The 15000-nt window shown below is 39.0% G+C and overlaps 1 protein-coding gene and 6 non-coding genes across 7 annotated transcripts in view; all 7 read right to left on the reverse strand.

Moving 5' to 3' along the window:
- Positions 1-15000, reverse strand: part of LOC143289904 (gamma-aminobutyric acid type B receptor subunit 1-like) — a 64740-nt gene that overhangs the window by 18020 nt on the left and 31720 nt on the right. The window lies entirely within an intron of this gene.
- LOC143290039 (small nucleolar RNA U3) lies at positions 1375-1590 on the reverse strand. The gene has a single exon (XR_013056323.1). It is a non-coding gene; the product is annotated as a small nucleolar RNA U3 (small nucleolar RNA).
- On the reverse strand, positions 3052-3272 carry LOC143290037 (small nucleolar RNA U3). The gene has a single exon (XR_013056321.1). It is a non-coding gene; the product is annotated as a small nucleolar RNA U3 (small nucleolar RNA).
- LOC143290030 (small nucleolar RNA U3) lies at positions 4977-5197 on the reverse strand. The gene has a single exon (XR_013056315.1). It is a non-coding gene; the product is annotated as a small nucleolar RNA U3 (small nucleolar RNA).
- LOC143290031 (small nucleolar RNA U3) lies at positions 6926-7146 on the reverse strand. The gene has a single exon (XR_013056316.1). It is a non-coding gene; the product is annotated as a small nucleolar RNA U3 (small nucleolar RNA).
- Positions 8874-9094, reverse strand: LOC143290032 (small nucleolar RNA U3). The gene has a single exon (XR_013056317.1). It is a non-coding gene; the product is annotated as a small nucleolar RNA U3 (small nucleolar RNA).
- LOC143290033 (small nucleolar RNA U3) lies at positions 10815-11035 on the reverse strand. The gene has a single exon (XR_013056318.1). It is a non-coding gene; the product is annotated as a small nucleolar RNA U3 (small nucleolar RNA).

Genomic DNA, 15000 nt, shown 5'->3' on the forward strand with positions numbered 1-15000 from the left:
CAATGTCAAATGTATGGATACTTACACACATCAAATGGAAATGCACAAGGAAAGAAATTAGAAGTAACCTTTTCAGGGTGATGTTTCAAGTAATGCATGTGAGTACGTGTGTGTGTGAGCATGCATGTGTGCATGTGTGCGTGCGTTCGTGTGCTTGTGTGTATGTGTGTGTACATGGTATCACTGACGTAAACGATACATTATCTCTCTCGTATGGACACATATCAACAGTGAACATTGTTGCACTAAGAGATTAAAAACATCAAAGTGTAATTTTCCTTTCATAGAATGTGTGTGAATGTATGTGTACGTGTGTGTGTGTTTGTGTCTGTTTGTGTGTGGGTGTATGTGTATGTGTGTGTGTGAGAGAGAGAGAGAGAGAGAGAGAGAGAGAGAGAGTGTCTGTGTGCATGTGTATGTGTGTGCGTGTTTGTCTGCGAGAGAGAGAGAGAGAGAGAGAGAGAGAGAGAGAGAGAGAGAGAGAGAGAGAGAGAGACAGAGAGAGAGAGAGACAGACAGACAGACACACAGACAAACAGACAGGCAGAGACAGAGACAGAGAGTGTGTTTGTGTGTGTGTGTGTGCATGTGGACACTGCAGCCACCAATGTAAATGAGACATCATCTTGAATGGACATATATCAACACTGATCGCTGTTGTGCTAATAGATTTTTTTTTAAAATCAAAGTGTAGTTACTCATTCATGTGTTTGATTACAAATAGCACTGAACATGTTTTGAATGACAGGACTATTTTTCATGCAAACATTGTAGAATGTGTGTATATATGTCTGTCTGTCTGTCTGTATGTATGCGTTTCAAAATTCATGTCTCCATATTGGAAAGGAACATGTATGCTGCTATCAGTGATGTAAATGAAAAATAATCTGTTGTAGACCAATATCAGCAGCGATTATTTTTGTACTAAGAGGGAAAAAAATCAGATTGTAGTTACTCATTCATGTGTTTGATTACAAATAGCACTGAACATGTTTTGAATGACAGAACTTTTTTTTTTTTAATGCATACATCGTAGAATGTGTATGTGTGTGTGTGTGTGTGTGTGTGTGTGTGTATGCTATTGCTGACATAAATGCTACATTATCTGGTATGGACTATTGCTGATGTAAACGCATTATATCATATATTATTATTATGAACAGTGAATATTGTTGCAGTAAGAGATCAAAGAAAGGAAGGGGGATGGAATCTGTTGTCTGCAGCAGTGTCCTGTTCACAGTAGTATTGCTCAGCATCAGTGCTGCTGTAGTCAATAACATTAAATTCCCTAGTCTGGAAGAAGAAAAAACAAACCACCCATATAAACTTCAGAAGTTGGTAAAGTAAAGAGTGAACATTTTAGTTGAACCGTACACCGCTCAGATTGCCACCCCTTCCTCCAAACTCCCCACAAAGGGAGGAGAGGAACGTTCATCAATGGCAGAGGACTGACCATCAGAGCCTACAGTCAGTCCTGCCCTTCGGCTCAGAAGGGTGGCTGTCTCTCCTCATCACGGGGTACGGTCCTGTCAGTGTTACCTGACATCCGGCAGAGCATACTTTTGAAGTGATCCCTAAAAGTATGATCTTAACCTAACAGTGCACAGCATGTCCCTCTTATGGAATTTCACAAATTCACAAAATGGTGTCAGGAAATTTACTCTGAAGAAAATCAACAACATCCTTTATCACACCTACTTCCTTTCTTCTACCTGGATCATTGAGAACAAATCTTATCTGTTCACATTCTTGTGTAATTCAGTACATTCTTCACAGCCAAACATCTGAATCAGTTGATGGTTAATGCACGAAATAAACACCTGAATATTATTACCTCCCTTGAATTACTCTCAAAAATAGTCATCATGAGCATAGAGAGCATATTTTCACTGACTGGAATATTGAAATCTAGGGTTTGGCATACTGGAAACTCCTAACAATGTCAAATGTATGGATACTTACACACATCAAATGGAAATGCACAAGGAAAGAAATTAGAAGTAACCTTTTCAGGGTGATGTTTCAAGTAATGCATGTGAGTACGTGTGTGTGTGAGCATGCATGTGTGCATGCGTGCGTGCGTTCATGTGCTTGTGTGTATGTGTGTGTACATGGTATCGCTGACGTAAACGATACATTATCTCTCTCGTATGGACAAATATCAACAGTGAACATTGTTGCACTAAGAGATTAAAAACATCAAAGTGTAATTTTCCTTTCACAGAATGTGTGTGAATGTATGTGTACGTGTGTGTGTTTGTGTCTGTTTGTGTGTGGGTGTATGTGTGTGTGTGTGTGTCTGTTTGTGTGTGTGTGTATGTGTATGTGTGTGTGTGTGTGTGTGTGTGTGTGTGTGTGTGTGAGAGAGAGAGAGAGAGTGTCTGTGTGCGTGTGTATGTGTGTGCGTGTTTGTCTGCGAGAGAGAGAGAGAGAGAGAGAGAGAGAGAGAGAGAGAGAGAGAGAGAGACAGACAGACAGACACACAGACAAACAGACAGGCAGAGACAGAGACAGAGAGTGTGTTTGTGTGTGTGTGTGTGCATGTGGACACTGCAGCCACCAATGTAAATGAGACATCATCTTGAATGGACATATATCAACACTGATCGCTGTTGTGCTAATAGATTTTTTTTTTTTAAATCAAAGTGTAGTTACTCATTCATGTGTTTGATTACAAATAGAAAAAAAAAAAAAAAAAAAAAAAAAAAAAAAAAAAAAAAAAAAAAAAAAAAAAAAAAAAAAAAAAAAAAAAAAAAAAAAAAAAAAAAAAAAAAAAAAAAAAAAAAAAAAAAAAAAAAAAAAAAAAAAAAAAAGGGGGGGGGGGGGGGGGGGGGGGGGGGGGGGGGGGGGGGGGGGGGGGGGGGGGGGGGGGGGGGGGGGGGGGGGGGGGGGGGGGGGGGGGGGGGGGGGTATTGCTCAGCATCAGTGCTGCTGTAGTCAATAACATTAAATTCCCTAGTCTGGAAGAAGAAAAAACAAACAAAAACAAAACACCCATATAAACTTCAGAAGTTGGTAAAGTAAAGAGTGAACATTTTAGTTGAACCGTACACCGCTCAGATTGCCACCCCTTCCTCCAAACTCCCCACAAAGGGAGGAGAGGAACGTTCATCAATGGCAGAGGACTGATCATCAGAGCCTACAGTCAGTCCTGCCCGCTTCGCGCTCAGAAGGGGTGGCTGTCTCTCCTCATCACGGGGTACGGTCCTGTCAGTGTTACCTGACATCTCGGCAGAGCATACTTTTGAAGTGATCCCTAAAAGTATGATCTTAACCTAACAGTGCACAGCATGTCCCTCTTATGGAATTTCACAAATTCACAAAATGGTGTCAGGAAATTTACTCTGAAGAAAATCAACAACATTCTTTATCACATCTACTTCCTTTCTTCCTACCTGGATCATTGAGAACAAATCTTGTCTCTTCACATTCTTGTGTAATTCAGTACATTCTTCACAGCCAAACATCTGAATCAGTTGATGGTTAATGCACGAAATAAACACCTGAATATTATTACCTCCCTTGAATTACTCTCAAAAATAGTCATCATGAGCATAGAGAGCATATTTTCACTGACTGGAATATTGAAGTCTAGGGTTTCCCATACCGGAAACTCCTAACAATGTCAAATGTATGGATACTTACACACATCAAATGGAAATGCACAAGGAAAGAAATTAGAAGTAACCTTTTCAGGGTGATGTTTCAAGTAATGCATGTGAGTACGTGTGTGTGTGAGCATGCATGTGTGCATGCGTGCGTGCGTTCGTGTGCTTGTGTGTATGTGTGTGTACATGGTATCACTGACGTAAACGATACATTATCTCTCTCGTATGGACAAATATCAACAGTCAACATTGTTGCACTAAGAGATTAAAAACATCAAAGTGTAATTTTCCTTTCATAGAATGTGTGTGAATGTATGTGTACGTGTGTGTGTGTTTGTGTCTGTTTGTGTGTGGGTGTATGTGTATGTGTGTGTGTGTGTGTGTGTGAGAGAGAGAGAGAGAGAGAGAGAGAGAGAGAGAGAGAGAGTGTCTGTGTGCATGTGTATGTGTGTGCGTGTTTGTCTGAGAGAGAGAGAGAGAGAGAGAGAGAGAGAGAGAGAGAGAGACAGACAGACACACAGACAAACAGACAGGCAGAGACAGAGACAGAGAGTGTGTTTGTGTGTGTGTGTGTGCATGTGGACACTGCAGCCACCAATGTAAATGAGACATCATCTTGAATGGACATATATCAACACTGATCGCTGTTGTGCTAATAGATTTTTTTTTTTAAATCAAAGTGTAGTTACTCATTCATGTGTTTGATTACAAATAGCACTGAACATGTTTTGAATGACAGGACTATTTTTCATGCAAACATTGTAGAATGTGTGTATATATGTCTGTCTGTCTGTATGTATGCGTTTCAAAATTCATGTCTCCATATTGGAAAGGAACATGTATGCTGCTATCAGTGATGTAAATGAAAAATAATCTGTTGTAGACCAATATCAGCAGTGATTATTTTTGTACTAAGAGGGAAAAAAATCAGATTGTAGTTACTCATTCATGTGTTTGATTACAAACAGCACTGAACATGTTTTGAAGGACAGAACTTTTTTTTCTTAATGCATACATCGTAGAATGTGTGTGTGTGTGTGTGTGTGTGTGTGTGTGTGTATGCTATTGCTGACATAAATGCTACATTATCTGGTATGGACTATTGCTGATGTAAACGCATTATATCATATATTATTATTATGAACAGTGAATATTGTTGCAGTAAGAGATCAAAGAAAGGAAGGGGGATGGAATCTGTTGTCTGCAGCAGTGTCCTGCTCACAGTAGTATTGCTCAGCATCAGTGCTGCTGTAGTCAATAACATTAAATTCCCTAGTCTGGAAGAAGAAAAAAACAAACAAAACAAAACACCCATATAAACTTCGGAAGTTGGTAAGGTAAAGAGTGAACATTTTAGTTGAACCGTACACCGCTCAGATTGCCACCCCTTCCTCCAAACTCCCCACAAAGGGAGGAGAGGAACGTTCATCAATGGCAGAGGACTGACCATCAGAGCCTACAGTCAGTCCTGCCCGCTTCGCGCTCAGAAGGGGTGGCTGTCTCTCCTCATCACGGGGTACGGTCCTGTCAGTGTTACCTGACATCTCGGCAGAGCATACTTTTGAAGTGATCCCTAAAAGTATGATCTTAACCTAACAGTGCACAGCATGTCCCTCTTATGGAATTTCACAAATTCACAAAATGGTGTCAGGAAATTTACTCTGAAGAAAATCAACAACATTCTTTATCACATCTACTTCCTTTCTTCCTACCTGGATCATTGAGAACAAATCTTGTCTCTTCACATTCTTGTGTAATTCAGTACATTCTTCACAGCCAAACATCTGAATCAGTTGATGGTTAATGCACGAAATAAACACCTGAATATTATTACCTCCCTTGAATTACTCTCAAAAATAGTCATCATGAGCATAGAGAGCATATTTTCACTGACTGGAATATTGAAGTCTAGGGTTTCCCATACCGGAAACTCCTAACAATGTCAAATGTATGGATACTTACACACATCAAATGGAAATGCACAAGGAAAGAAATTAGAAGTAACCTTTTCAGGGTGATGTTTCAAGTAATGCATGTGAGTACGTGTGTGTGTGAGCATGCATGTGTGCATGCGTGCGTGCGTTCGTGTGCTTGTGTGTATGTGTGTGTACATGGTATCGCTGACGTAAACGATACATTATCTCTCTCGTATGGACAAATATCAACAGTGAACATTGTTGCACTAAGAGATTAAAAACATCAAAGTGTAATTTTCCTTTCATAGAATGTGTGTGAATGTATGTGTACGTGTGTGTGTGTTTGTGTCTGTTTGTGTGTGGGTGTATGTGTATGTGTGTGTGTGTGTCTGTTTGTGTGTGGGTGTATGTGTATGTGTGTGTGTGTGTGTGTGTGTGTGTGTGTGTGTGTGTGAGAGAGAGAGAGAGTGTCTGTGTGCGTGTGTATGTGTGTGCGTGTTTGTCTGTGAGAGAGAGAGAGAGAGAGAGAGAGAGAGAGAGAGAGAGACAGACAGACACACAGACAAACAGACAGGCAGAGACAGAGACAGAGAGTGTGTTTGTGTGTGTGTGTGTGTGCATGTGGACACTGCAGCCACCAATGTAAATGAGACATCATCTTGAATGGACATATATCAACACTGATCGCTGTTGTGCTAATAGATTTTTTTTTTTTAATCAAAGTGTAGTTACTCATTCATGTGTTTGATTACAAATAGCACTGAACATGTTTTGAATGACAGGACTATTTTTCATGCAAACATTGTAGAATGTGTGTATATATGTCTGTCTGTCTGTCTGTGTGCGTTTCAAAATTCATGTCTCCATATTGGAAAGGAACATGTATGCTGCTATCAGTGATGTAAATGAAAAATAATCTGTTGTAGACCAATATCAGCAGTGATTATTTTTGTACTAAGAGGGAAAAAAATCAGATTGTAGTTACTCATTCATGTGTTTGATTACAAACAGCACTGAACATGTTTTGAAGGACAGAACTTTTTTTTCTTAATGCATACATCGTAGAATGTGTGTGTGTGTGTGTATGTATGCTATTGCTGACATAAATGCTACATTATCTGGTATGGACTATTGCTGATGTAAACGCATTATATCATATATTATTATTATGAACAGTGAATATTGTTGTAGTAAGAGATCAAAGAAAGGAAGGGGGATGGAATCTGTTGTCTGCAGCAGTGTCCTGCTCACAGTAGTATTGCTCAGCATCAGTGCTGCTGTAGTCAATAACATTAAATTCCCTAGTCTGGAAGAAGAAAAAACAAACAAACAAAAACAAAACACCCATATAAACTTCAGAAGTTGGTAAAGTAAAGAGTGAACATTTTAGTTGGACCGTACACCGCTCAGATTGCCACCCCTTCCTCCAAACTCCCCACAAAGGGAGGAGAGGAACGTTCATCAATGGCAGAGGACTGACCATCAGAGCCTACAGTCAGTCCTGCCCGCTTCGCGCTCAGAAGGGGTGGCTGTCTCTCCTCATCACGGGGTACGGTCCTGTCAGTGTTACCTGACATCTCGGCAGAGCATACTTTTGAAGTGATCCCTAAAAGTATGATCTTAACCTAACAGTGCACAGCATGTCCCTCTTATGGAATTTCACAAATTCACAAAATGGTGTCAGGAAATTTACTCTGAAGAAAATCAACAACATTCTTTATCACATCTACTTCCTTTCTTCCTACCTGGATCATTGAGAACAAATCTTGTCTCTTCACATTCTTGTGTAATTCAGTACATTCTTCACAGCCAAACATCTGAATCAGTTGATGGTTAATGCACGAAATAAACACCTGAATATTATTACCTCCCTTGAATTACTCTCAAAAATAGTCATCATGAGCATAGAGAGCATATTTTCACTGACTGGAATATTGAAGTCTAGGGTTTCCCATACCGGAAACTCCTAACAATGTCAAATGTATGGATACTTACACACATCAAATGGAAATGCACAAGGAAAGAAATTAGAAGTAACCTTTTCAGGGTGATGTTTCAAGTAATGCATGTGAGTACGTGTGTGTGTGAGCATGCATGTGTGCATGCGTGCGTGCGTTCGTGTGCTTGTGTGTATGTGTGTGTACATGGTATCACTGACGTAAACGATACATTATCTCTCTCGTATGGACAAATATCAACAGTGAACATTGTTGCACTAAGAGATTAAAAACATCAAAGTGTAATTTTCCTTTCATAGAATGTGTGTGAATGTATGTGTACGTGTGTGTGTGTTTGTGTCTGTTTGTGTCTGGGTGTATGTGTATGTGTGTGTGTGTGTGTCTGTTTGTGTGTGGGTGTATGTGTATGTGTGTGTGTGTGTGTGTGTGAGAGAGAGAGAGAGAGTGTCTGTGTGCGTGTGTATGTGTGTGCGTGTTTGTCTGAGAGAGAGAGAGAGAGAGAGAGAGAGAGAGAGAGAGAGACAGACAGACAGACAGACAGACACACAGAGAAACAGACAGGCAGAGACAGAGACAGAGAGTGTGTTTGTGTGTGTGTGTGTGCATGTGGACACTGCAGCCACCAATGTAAATGAGACATCATCTTGAATGGACATATATCAACACTGATCGCTGTTGTGCTAATAGATTTTTTTTTTTAAATCAAAGTGTAGTTACTCATTCATGTGTCTGATTACAAATAGCACTGAACATGTTTTGAATGACAGGACTATTTTTCATGCAAACATTGTAGAATGTGTGTATATATGTCTGTCTGTCTGTATGTATGCGTTTCAAAATTCATGTCTCCATATTGGAAAGGAACATGTATGCTGCTATCAGTGATGTAAATGAAAAATAATCTGTTGTAGACCAATATCAGCAGTGATTATTGTTGTACTAAGAGGGGAAAAAATCAGATTGTAGTTACTCATTCGTGTGTTTGATTACAAATAGCACTGAACATGTTTTGAATGACAGAACTTTTTTTTTTTTAATGCATACATCGTAGAATGTGTGTGTGTGTGTGTGTGTGTGTATGCTATTGCTGACATAAATGCTACATTATCTGGTATGGACTATTGCTGATGTAAACGCATTATATCATATATTATTATTATGAACAGTGAATATTGTTGCAGTAAGAGATCAAAGAAAGGAAGGGGGATGGAATCTGTTGTCTGCAGCAGTGTCCTGCTCACAGTAGTATTGCTCAGCATCAGTGCTGCTGTAGTCAATAACATTAAATTCCCTAGTCTGGAAGAAGAAAAAACAAACAAACAAAAACAAAACACCCATATAAACTTCGGAAGTTGGTAAAGTAAAGAGTGAACATTTTAGTTGGACCGTACACCGCTCAGATTGCCACCCCTTCCTCCAAACTCCCCACAAAGGGAGGAGAGGAACGTTCATCAATGGCAGAGGACTGACCATCAGAGCCTACAGTCAGTCCTGCCCGCTTCGCGCTCAGAAGGGGTGGCTGTCTCTCCTCATCACGGGGTACGGTCCTGTCAGTGTTACCTGACATCTCGGCAGAGCATACTTTTGAAGTGATCCCTAAAAGTATGATCTTAACCTAACAGTGCACAGCATGTCCCTCTTATGGAATTTCACAAATTCACAAAATGGTGTCAGGAAATTTACTCTGAAGAAAATCAACAACATTCTTTATCACATCTACTTCCTTTCTTCCTACCTGGATCATTGAGAACAAATCTTGTCTCTTCACATTCTTGTGTAATTCAGTACATTCTTCACAGCCAAACATCTGAATCAGTTGATGGTTAATGCACGAAATAAACACCTGAATATTATTACCTCCCTTGAATTACTCTCAAAAATAGTCATCATGAGCATAGAGAGCATATTTTCACTGACTGGAATATTGAAGTCTAGGGTTTCCCATACTGGAAACTCCTAACAATGTCAAATGTATGGATACTTACACACATCAAATGGAAATGCACAAGGAAAGAAATTAGAAGTAACCTTTTCAGGGTGATGTTTCAAGTAATGCATGTGAGTACGTGTGTGTGTGAGCATGCATGTGTGCATGCGTGCGTGCGTTCATGTGCTTGTGTGTATGTGTGTGTACATGGTATCACTGATGTAAACGATACATTATCTCTCTCGTATGGACAAATATCAACAGTGAACATTGTTGCACTAAGAGATTAAAAACATCAAAGTGTAATTTTCCTTTCATAGAATGTGTGTGAATGTATGTGTACGTGTGTGTGTGTTTGTGTCTGTTTGTGTGTGGGTGTATGTGTATGTGTGTGTGTGTGTGTGTCTGTTTGTGTGTGGGTGTATGTGTATGTGTGTGTGTGTGTGTGTGTGTGTGTGTGTGAGAGAGAGAGAGAGAGAGTGTCTGTGTGCGTGTGTATGTGTGTGCGTGTTTGTCTGCGAGAGAGAGAGAGAGAGAGAGAGAGAGAGAGACAGACAGACAGACACACAGACAAACAGACAGGCAGAGACAGAGACAGAGAGTGTGTTTGTGTGTGTGTGTGTGTGTGCATGTGGACACTGCAGCCACCAATGTAAATGAGACATCATCTTGAATGGACATATATCAACACTGATCGCTGTTGTGCTAATAGATTTTTTTTTTTAAATCAAAGTGTAGTTACTCATTCATGTGTTTGATTACAAATAGCACTGAACATGTTTTGAATGACAGGACTATTTTTCATGCAAACATTGTAGAATGTGTGTATATATGTCTGTCTGTCTGTATGTGTGCGTTTCAAAATTCATGTCTCCATATTGGAAAGGAACATGTATGCTGCTATCAGTGATGTAAATGAAAAATAATCTGTTGTAGACCAATATCAGCAGTGATTATTTTTGTACTAAGAGGGAAAAAAATCAGATTGTAGTTACTCATTCATGTGTTTGATTACAAATAGCACTGAACATGTTTTGAATGACAGAACTTTTTTTTTTAATGCATACATCATAGAATGTGTATGTGTGTGTGTGTGTATGCTATTGCTGACATAAATGCTACATTATCTGGTATGGACTATCACTGATGTAAACGCATTATATCATATATTATTATTATGAACAGTGAATATTGTTGCAGTAAGAGATCAAAGAAAGGAAGGGGGATGGAATCTGTTGTCTGCAGCAGTGTCCTGCTCACAGTAGTATTGCTCAGCATCAGTGCTGCTGTAGTCAATAACATTAAATTCCCTAGTCTGGAAGAAAAAACAAAAACAAAAAAAAAACACCCAAATAAACTTAGAGAGTAGGTAAAGTAAAGAGTGAACATTTTAGTTGAACCGTACACCGCTCAGATTGCCACCCCTTCCTCCAAACTCCCCACAAAGGGAGGAGAGGAACGTTCATCAATGGCAGAGGACTGACCATCAGAGCCTACAGTCAGTCCTGCCCGCTTCGCGCTCAGAAGGGGTGGCTGTCTCTCCTCATCACGGGGTACGGTCCTGTCAGTGTTACCTGACATCTCGGCAGAGCATACTTTTGAAGTGATCCCTAAAAGTATGATCTTAACCTAACAGTGCACAGCATGTCCCTCTTATGGAATTTCACAAATTCACAAAATGGTGTCAGGAAATTTACTCTGAAGAAAATCAACAACATTCTTTATCACATCTACTTCCTTTCTTCCTACCTCGATCATTGAGAACAAATCTTGTCTCTTCACATTCTTGTGTAATTCAGTACATTCTTCACAGCCAAACATCTGAATCAGTTGATGGTTAATGCACGAAATAAACACCTGAATATTATTACCTCCCTTGAATTACTCTCAAAAATAGTCATCATGAGCATAGAGAGCATATTTTCACCTGACTGGAATATTGAAGTCTAGGGTTTCCCATACTGGAAACTCCTAACAATGTCAAATGTATGGATACTTACACACATCAAATGGAAATGCACAAGGAAAGAAATTAGAAGTAACCTTTTCAGGGTGATGTTTCAAGTAATGCATGTGAGTACGTGTGTGTGTGAGCATGCATGTGTGCATGCGTGCGTGCGTTCATGTGCTTGTGTGTATGTGTGTGTACATGGTATCGCTGACGTAAACGATACATTATCTCTCTCGTATGGACAAATATCAACAGTGAACATTGTTGCACTAAGAGATTAAAAACATCAAAGTGTAATTTTCCTTTCATAGAATGTGTGTGAATGTATGTGTACGTGTGTGTGTGTTTGTGTCTGTTTGTGTGTGGGTGTATGTGTATGTGTGTGTGTGTGTCTGTTTTTGTGTGGGTGTATGTGTATGTGTGTGTGTGTGTGTGTGTGTGTGTGAGAGAGAGAGTGTCTGTGTCCGTGTGTATGTGTGTGCGTGTTTGTCTGCGAGAGAGAGAGAGAGAGAGAGAGAGAGAGTGAGAGAGACAGACAGACAGACAAACAGACAGGCAGAGACAGAGACAGAGAGTGTGTTTGTGTGTGTGTGTGTGTGCATGTGGACACTGCAGCCACCAATGTAAATGAGACATCATCTTGAATGGACATGTATCAACACTGTTCTTTGGGAAAGATTTATATTTAAATAAATAATTTATCATTTGATAAATGATGACAGTGGAAACAGATTTTCTCACATGGAATGTAAATGCTGGTTTGATGAGACTTTTTTTTTTCATCTAGAAAGGATGGTGTGTTGTGATTTGATTATCTTAGCAATAAAGCATATTATTGGTCTGAATGGATAAACGCATTGTTATCATTATTATTATTAAACATGAAATGTTGAAGGAAAAAAATTTTTATGAACTATGTTGAGTGTTGTGTGTTTGGTGTATGGTTGTATAAAATAATTCCTATCTGAAGAAGAACAAAACAACATATATTAAACTTCGAATTGTGAGTAAGAGTAAACATAAGTGAACGAACGTTGCAGCCCTTCCCTCCCCACAAAGGAGAGAACGTTCATCAAGCAAAGACCATAGCCAGAGACCGCACAAAAGGCACCCCATATAACGGGGTGGTATGAGTGATTTTTGACCTCCCGCAGATCCCTTTAAATCCCAAAAGGGAGGATAACCTAACAGGGACTGCCCTCAACACTCACAAAGGTCGATTCGCCACATACGTTCCTCTCTCTTCTCACGGTCTAACAAGTCTTCAAGTCTTGTTACAATCTCACAGACTCTTTTGAAGTTAATCACAAATAAAACTGAATTAACCTGTACCAAATGTCATCACAAATACATTTCCACAATTGAAAAGGGTTCATCCGGAAATCTCACAAATTATGACAACACATCATGATCCACCGAAGAATTAGAAGAACCTTTCGTATTCTTGATTAGTACTTTCGAACATTGAAGTGTGGTTATGCGTAATCAATTACCTGATTTACAAATATCTCTGTAACGAAATATCTACTGACTGAATAAAGTTATTCATACAATTAAATTCAATTTGATTAAAATATGGAATAAGAGATGGTATTTTTGGTTGTTTTTGTGTGGGTGTGTGTGGGGTGTGTGTGGCATGGTGCATGGGTGGTGTGGAGTGTAGTGGTAAATGGTTGCTGTGATATATGTGTGTTTGTCTGTGAAAATAAGGACATAGAAAGAAACAGACAAATAACAAACCCCATAGAATGTGTGATGTCAGATACGTGTGTTGTGTTGTGTTTGTCTTGTGGGATGGGCACTGTATGTGCATGATTGTAATGGAATATTTATGTGCTGTTGTGTAGATTGTTTTGTTAATAAAGTGGTAGTTATTGTTGTTTCTGATGACGGTGATGTGTTGATGACGACTTGTTTGTCGAAGCAAAATTGTAGAAAGGTAATAGATAGGCTACTGTGAGAAGTTCAAATTCAGTCCAATTGGAAAGGAACAATGTATTGGTTGTTGCTATGAGGAACTGAATAATCAATAATATAGAATTATTTTGACTAAGGACAAAAAGATTGTAAGGATAATTATTGTTTATAAACCACAATTTTTAAAGCGAACTTTTTTATAGCTTATCGAAATATTGTGTGTGTGGTAAATGTATCTCTATTCTACAAAACTTTAAACTTGATGTTGTATGTAAAAGAAATTTATATTAACATGTAAATGATCACTAAATCTAAAAGGAAGGGGAGGAATGTTTCATGGCAAGATGACCATGGCTACAGTAATTGTACCACTGGCTGAACAGTTAATCCCTACTGTTAAGATACAATCAAAAAAACAAATTCCATAGAAACTTGGAGTTGAGTAGCTGAAAGATGAACACTTTAAAGGGGAACCGCGCGTAGGATTTCCAAATTCCAAATGCCACAGGAATGATTGAAGAAAAAACTTCTGAATGAGGATCTGCTCTACAGGCACTACAAGTCTGCCCTTCTTCGTGTCAGTAGTCTTCCCTACATCTGGAAGTAAGGTACACACAAATAAACACCTACTAAATTTCTGATCTAAAAGATGAATTAGTAAAGCAAATCAATGGACCCTTCTGAATTTCCAATACGAGAAAGTGCTAGAAATTTAAATGAGGATATTCATCAACTAAGTATTCCACAGGATCATAACGTTCGGTGTATTACACGGAGATGAGTCTGGTTGTTTAACTGATGGAGATCTAGATCTTCAAGTTGATTTGCAACAGTGACAGGATTGCTTTATGAATAAACAATTCAAAATGTGATTTTACACTAATATCCAAAATTTAATAATAAAAGCATTTTTCACTGATTGGATAAGAAGTCTGTTTCCCAACGGTATCTAAAATTCAAAGTTGATAGTTGCGTTAATGGAAATGACAAGGAAGATATTAGAGTCCTTTTATGGTGAGTGTCAGTAATGAGCTAGGTGGTGTTTCTGATGAATGTGAGCAGGGTCTGGTCGTGTGTTGTGTTTTGTGTGTCAGGATCTTGAAAAAAAGAGCCCAGGAAAAATAAGAACATTGTGCACAGAATAAAAAGGAGATGTGATTGTGCTTATGTGTGTGTGATGTTGTGTGTTGTGTTGTACGTGTAATGAGAATCTTAATGTCTTTATGGATTTTGTGTTAGATTTTGTTTTAAATAAAGTGTGTTATATTTCTTTGTGTGTTAATGTAGCTGTGTGTGTGTTGTCTGTGTTTGTCTGAAGAGAGAGAGAGAGAGAGAGAGAGAGAGAGAGAGACAGAGAGACACACAGAGAAACAGACAGGCAGAGACAGAGACAGAGAGTGTGTTTGTGTGTGTGTGTGTGTGCATGTGGACACTGCAGCCACCAATGTAAATGAGACATCATCTTGAATGGACATATATCAACACTGATCGCTGTTGTGCTAATAGATTTTTTTTTTTAAATCAAAGTGTAGTTACTCATTCATGTGTCTGATTACAAATAGCACTGAACATGTTTTGAATGACAGGACTATTTTTCATGCAAACATTGTAGAATGTGTGTATATATGTCTGTCTGTCTGTATGTATGCGTTTCAAAATTCATGTCTCCATATTGGAAAGGAACATGTATGCTGCTATCAGTGATGTAAATGAAAAATAATCT

This window comes from Babylonia areolata, chromosome 14 (assembly GCF_041734735.1).
Source record: "Babylonia areolata isolate BAREFJ2019XMU chromosome 14, ASM4173473v1, whole genome shotgun sequence".
Taxonomy (NCBI): Eukaryota; Metazoa; Mollusca; class Gastropoda; order Neogastropoda; family Buccinidae; genus Babylonia; species Babylonia areolata.